Here is a 7,220-nt window from a genome sequence, read left to right as displayed (position 1 = left end):
ACCCCATAGACAGGAAAAACTAGGGAATTAAGATCAACAAGAGGAGGACATAGAGATCCCGGATGTGTTGGAACAACAGCAATATAGCTGAGAAGAATTACTACGAGGAAGAAGAAAGGCGAATATGATGGTGGGGCAGGAGGAAGGTAAAAGGGAACAGAGGAAGGCTCTAGGAAGCAAAGCTATGGATAGAGGTATAAACATAGATGCATACATATGTAAGTACATTAATTCATTAAAAACTGAGGTATTTGTGTATGGACATCTATGTATGGCAATGTATGGAATTTAGAATCACAAAATCTTAAGTTATTTACTGAAATTAAATAAAAAATGATCTGCTGTAAAAGTAAATTTAATCTTTTATAAAGATATGTCTATGCTAATCTATATTCATGGATAGTTAACATATGAAGACCCCACTCAGTATCTGAATCAGGCTTTAGTCACAGTTGGCAGGCCTATTTATTGAAGACCAGAGCTTATGGGTATTACATATTTTTATAAATAATCTGCTAGGCTTTTCAAACTTTTACAATGTTATATAATGATAATACTTTCTACAAAATAACAATGAGTGGAGGTTTTCAGCATTTTGTTTTAAAATATTTCCTTCCAACATTTAATTAAACGTGCTTGGTTTTTCTTTGGTTTGTGAATTCTCCACTTAAGTCTTTGTTTAAAATAAAAGCATAGAGATGTAAATATATTTATATATGATGAGGGGGGAATAGATCTATTACATACATTTATAGGTTGAGTATTAAGAAAACAGATGGACAGTGGGCCCCTGCACAAGTACTCCCCCAACACAAGAACACTTTGTTCTAACAATTTGGCAGTCTGAGATGCTCACCTGCCTGGCATGATCACTGAAGACAATGGTTGCACAAGAAAATGTGGCACAGAAAGCAGATGGTGCTTGGCTACCAAAAGATATAACACCTGAAGGCCTTGAAGACAATGGGTACACAAGCAAGTGTGGTGAAGAAAGCTAATCTTGCCCCGCTACCAAAAGATATAGCACCTGAAGCCTTAAAGATCTGAAGATAAACAAGCAGCCATCTAGCTGAGAGACAACAAAACCCACACAGAAGAAGCACACCAGCCTGTCCCTACTCGATCGCTGAGGACAAAGGGGGTGCATTAGCAAAAGTGGTGAAGAAAGCAGTTGGTGCCCGACTATCAAATGATACAGCATCTGGGGTCTTAAAGGCTTGAAGACACACAGGTGACCATCTAGCTAAGAAACAACAAAATCCACAAGGAAGAAGCACACCAGCTTACCCTGACACGAATGCTGAAGACAAAGCGGGTACATAAGCAAATGCGGTGAAGAAAGCTGATGGTGCCAAGCTGTCAAATTACACAGAATCTGGGGTCCCACATGCTGGAAGATAAACAAGGTGCCATCTAACTGAGAAACAACAAAGCCCACATGGAAGAAGCACACCAGCCTGTAAGATGACAAGGCGGCGAAGGGGTCAGGTATCAGGCATCAAAGACCAAAAAAAAAAACATAACATTGTGAATGAGGGGGAGTGCAGAGTGGGGACCAAGGGCCCATCTGGGGGAAATTGGACATCCCCTTGCAGAAGGGCTGCGGGCAGGAGAGGAGCCAATCAGAGTGCAGCCTAGCAACGATGAAATATGCAATTTTCCTCTAGTTCTTAAATGTTTCCTCCACCCCACTACCATGATCCCAATTCTACCTTACATATCTGGCTGGACCAGAGGATGTACACTGGCACAGATAGGAACTGGAAATACAGTGAACCCAGGACAGAAAAACTCCCCAGGACCAGTGGAGAGAGTGGCGATATCGGGAGGGTGGAGGGAAGGTGAGGGAGAAAGGGGGAACAGATGACAAAGACTACATATGGCCTTCTCCCTGGGGGACAGACAGCGGAGAAGTGGGTGAGGGAGACATTCGATGGGGTAAGATATGCTAAAATAATAATAATTTATAAATTATCAAGGGGGAAGAGGAAAGGGGGAGCGGGGAGGGAGGGGGAAAACTAATGTGCTGGACACAAATGATGTGTGTATGGATTATGATGAGTTGTATGAGCCCCTAATAAAATGATTATTAAAAAAAGGAAAAGATGTATGTGTGACTAAGTGATTTACTATGTCTTAATCATGCCTTATTGAGTTTATCACCCACAGGTAAGCTTCTGTTTTTTTGTACCTGCTAAGATATTTAACCAACAGTTTTCTACAAACATGAACTTATAAAAAGAACTGGTATGCTAAACTTGAAGTCCACTAGAATAAATCAAGATTTTTATAACTCTAAAAGGTGACAAGACTTGTGAATTACAATATTAGTGTCTAAATTGATTAAATGATTTAAAACTTTCAAAATCTTGGAATAATATGTACATTTTAAGAGTATCCTCTGTATATAAGAGCTAAGGGGCCATTTAAAAATGTTTGCTGTGATTTAATCCCTATTGTTGTCTTGGGAAAAGTCACTATCCCCAAAACACTGCAGAAATCTCTCCTTTTGAGTCCCTGTCCCTAAAGCGTAAGCGAAGTTCTCTGTGGCTTCGTGCATTAAGAGTTGGGATGATGATCAACAGTTCCGGACCACCAAGGACTCCGTAAGAGACAGATGCAGCTATCTGTCCACATAAGGATTTGCTTGCTCTATGGTGTTGCCAAAATTTACAATTGACTTGGTGACAGTCAATAGAAACCATTATGAAAAAGATGTGGGATTATAATTCTAACCACTTTCCCCCACACCAATTTTAGGACAGAAGGTGCTAAGGTGTGGTTTTACTTCGTGGGTTTATGAGAATTTTCTAATCCTCAAATTATCATTATCACAAGTTTGGCAGTTTTTAATTGCAAACACCATGCAAAAAACATAGGAAGTATTTTTGACCCTGCAGTCTCCTTTTGCCCATTCCCCTGTTTTCAGGAAAGAGCTTTCAGCTCCTGTGAAGGAGGAGCGGGGAGTGTGTTGAAGAAATGTCCCAGGAGTAGGGAGAGTTAGGCCACATCAAGGGAGGTGAGGTTAAAAAAAAGAAAGAAAGAAAGAAAGAAACCCTAAAAAAAAAGAATGACATGAACATACTAAAAAGATACAGGAATCAGCTTAAAGAGACTCTCACTGGCCCAAACTGAAGAAATCAGAGAAACAAAATTATCCTGGTTGTAGACATTTATTACTTGTTTAATGAAGAATTTGAATAGCTCATGATATAGATAAGTTCGTTAATAAGGAGTAAGGAATGCTCTTTCTTACAGAATAATTCTAATTAATAAGTATGTATTGACTTAGCAAATTGTTTAATAATTGCAAAAGGAAAAGTAATAAATTTACAGGGGGAGAAATCTGACAGAATAATAGCTCATCAGTGTCAACATCACCAATAATGGGACAAACTGGCATCATGCATCTCTTGATGGATACACTAAGGATAAAACAGCATGTTTATGGTCTTTCTGCCCCAAATGATATATCCTGGATCTAATCATGATGAAGCACATTAGGGGCTTTCAAATAAATGTTCATGGAAAAATATTGGAATTTTCCCACAAACTTTTAAAATAACGCTCATACAAACCAAATTGAAAGATTAGATATATAACATCCCCTCTCCCCGAAGGGGATAAATAAAAGAAATGTGAAAGAAGGGAGACAATGGACAGTGTAAGATATGAAATAGCAATAACAATATATAATTCATCAAGGATACGAGAGGGTGGGAAGTTGGGGGAGGGAGCGGGGAAAAAGAGGAACTTATAAAAGGGCTCAAGTAGAAAATGTTTTGGAAATGATGATGGCAACATACGTATAAATATGCTTAATATAATTGATGTTTGGAATGTTATAAGAGCTGTAAGAGCCCTCAATAAAATGATTAACAAAACAAAAAAAATTAAAGGATATACTCAAAAACAAAACAAAACCAAAGAACCCAGGAGTTTACCCAGTCAGAACCGGTTAATTCTGGAAACACAGGTTTGGGGCATGGTGTGTGGGTTGGGGACACTCTCCCAAAGAGGCTTATAACATGGAAGAAGAAAGAGGCCAGCCCAGGGCTCTGCTCATTTATATGGGAAATCCAGGGGTAATCTTCCAGACACAGTCCCGAATGCAGCCTTAAGAACTCAGACAGATTTAATCCTCAGACTCTTAAAAAAACAACAACCTAATATTCTTCGTAATACATTAAGCAGCGTGGAACTTTAGTCTAGAAACAGTATTCTGCATGATGGCAAACTAGTTACTATTAAACACGGCTCTCAAGAAAACCGATAACATTTTAAATGCTAATAAGACATTATAATAAAACCTATTGGTCTGGGGCCTAAGAATCCCACATGAAAAATACTGTTAAGGTACAAATGTTTAAGCCCACCCTAATTTATAAGCCTATCCTCTGATATCGAAATGAAATTGCAAATATTGAGAATAGGTCTCAAACCCTACAGATCTGCCTATAAATTTTGAAAAAGCAGTGGGGAGTGGTATGCCCATAAGAAAGAAGTTTAATAGAATGTTGCTTGTTTGTCATTAAACCAATTTCTTTTAGATTACAGGAAGTTAAATATTTCATTATTTTTTAACCCGAAATGCCTACTGCAGGCAGAAACAATGATATTTCAAAATCTTCTAAAGGCATTGGAATTCTTGAATTTCTATTACTTCCAACATTGCATAAGAGCTGTTTGTCACCTGGTGTTATCCTATTCTGCTCTAGTCTTTCAGGTTATGTTTGCTTTAGTGAACAACTGCAAAAATCTACAATGCTGCAAATTGCAGGGCATAGCATTTTAGGCATATCTCCCTCACTTAAAGGAGACCAGGTTCAGGATTTGTGTTCAAACTGGTTGGAGAACAGAACTTGGAATTTCCCTCCCCTCTTGAGTAAACCACAGCTCAGCCTCCCTTCTGATGGCAGACTCACCTGCCAATAAAATTTGAATATCACCATGTGTGCTACTCATTATATCTTTTCATCTAAAATTGTGTTAACTGCCTGGCTAGTTACTGTTTGCCTTTTGGGGGATATGTGCTTGAACTACTGTTGGACAGCCCAAATTCATGGCAAGTGCTGGTAATATAAAACAATCTTAAATTTACCACAAGAATCTTCATTGTAAAGTCTCATTTAATTCTATTTCTCATTTTAAAATATTACAAAATGTTACCACATGCAATTAAGGTTAAAGTATGGACTCTCTTTCAGTAATCTCTTTACCTCTAGTGCCTTGTTTTAACCTCACTTAGAATCTAGTTAAATAATTACTTAGATGACACTCAATTACGAAAACTATATCTTCATTTGCATTCCAGGGAAAATAGCTGTGTTTGAGCAATGTACCTCTATTTCTCTTGACATTTAGGTGGATGGCACAGAAAAAGTTAGGTCAACATATTAAACCTGTAGCATTGCATGATGTAAAACGAGATTAAGAAGGAAACGTTTAGCTTGGGGCTGATCCATTTTTTAGAGCTTTAGTCCCTAGTTATGATATAGTTTAATTGGACCAGTGTCCCTGGACAACAGCTTTATATTTTATTTTTACCAAACCAGCAGGGTAAAGTCTGTGCAGAACTCAACACTCTTCGTGACATATAAATAAGTACCATAAAGGAAGTGGAGCAGAACATATATGAGCCACATAGCTACTCACTACATCAGCCTTACAGGCACCAGATTTTTTAAATAATCATTTTATTGGAGGCTCATACAATTCTTAGCACAATCCATACATGCATCCATGGGTCAAGCACATTTGTACATTTGTTGCCATCATCATTCTCAAAAAATTTGCTTTCTACTTGAGCCCTTGATATCAGCTCCTCACTTTTCAGGCACCAGATTTAATCAAGTAGCTACAATCAGAAATAGACACTTCAGTAAGGTCAACATTACAAGGGATTTTAATCTTCATTCCACTCACAGGATTATCTTTCACTGGTGCCTCACATGTAGTAGAAGGAAAAGGAACTGCTTGGACCAGGTGACAGACATAGGCTCTGGTCCACACTAGAAGTTTCCTGGTGAAGAGAGACAAGCTAATTCCAGTGGCAAACCAGTACTGTGAGCTTAGAGAACTTGCTATGACAGCCATCTGAAACCCAGCCAAAGTCCAGGCTAAGCATCAGTGTGCTGTCTTCAACCTTTAATCAAGAGGAAGAAATCTGGCTGTGCCAGAAGCCACAAAGGCATTTGCTCTGCTGAAATCTGCAGCCCCTCTCTCCCTGTCTCCCTGCTATGCCTTGAATCAGTCTAAAGTCATCTTATTATGCTTTCTACAAACACATTTCTAACCCATAAACTACATGTTACTGGGAAAAATCCAAGCAAAGGCAGGAGAAATAGTGTGTTTACAGAAATAAAGAAATGCAGGCACGTACATGCATGCACACATGCACGCACTGGAAAGTATGGTCTGAAAAATGCCCTTTGACATTCGTGTATGATTTATGAAAAAGAGAAAGATGTATCTCTTTTTCTGTCCATTCATTTCTGTGTGTTAGACCAATCTATCCCTTCCTGCTTGGGTTGATAATGAAACTTATGATAAGAACAGTTGAGAGTAAAGTAGGGAGGAGAGAAATGAATAATAATATATGCTTTTAGCCTTGTATTGTTCTCGGGTAAACAATATTGATGGGTGTCAATCTGCCTCTCTTCCCTTTTGTCTCAATATGACTGTGAGAAGTTCTATGAAAACCTTTGGTATGACCATCAAAGAATTTTCTGAAATAACAGATGCAGATCCTAAAAATCACCTAGACTGAAGACTATGAACAAACCCAGCCTGGGAATGAGTCAGCGCCTCCAGGCAAGCCTTGCTCCCCTACCTAGAGTGGATTCGGAGAGATGTGTGCTCATGTGTGCAGGGTGAGGGTATTCTACCCTCTGATAAGCAGGAAGCCGCTTCACAGGAGAGACGTCCACCTCAGATGCCATAAAGAAGTATGAGCATGAAATCTCTCAGGGGAAGCAAGGGTGAAATAGGTCTCAGGATGAAGGTACCTATTTGGACAGAACATGTGTGGAGTTCAGTACAACATCCTGGGACTACGTTTCCCAGAGTCCCTTGAGACACCCCCCTCCCAGTATTCCAGATAATCTTGTGTACATGGGAATCCTTAAAAATGATTGGCAAGAAATACAATTGCTGACCATGATGACTAGTAAGACTTTCTTCCTCCTTGGAGTCTCTAAAGGAGCCCTCGTTACACAATG

Source organism: Echinops telfairi, unplaced genomic scaffold, assembly GCF_000313985.2.
Source record: "Echinops telfairi isolate 266 unplaced genomic scaffold, ASM31398v2 ScPeMD7_7401;HRSCAF=8416, whole genome shotgun sequence".
Lineage (NCBI taxonomy): Eukaryota > Metazoa > Chordata > Mammalia > Afrosoricida > Tenrecidae > Echinops > Echinops telfairi.
The sequence above is the reverse complement of the archived record's forward strand: the minus strand, read 5'-3'. Positions refer to the sequence as shown.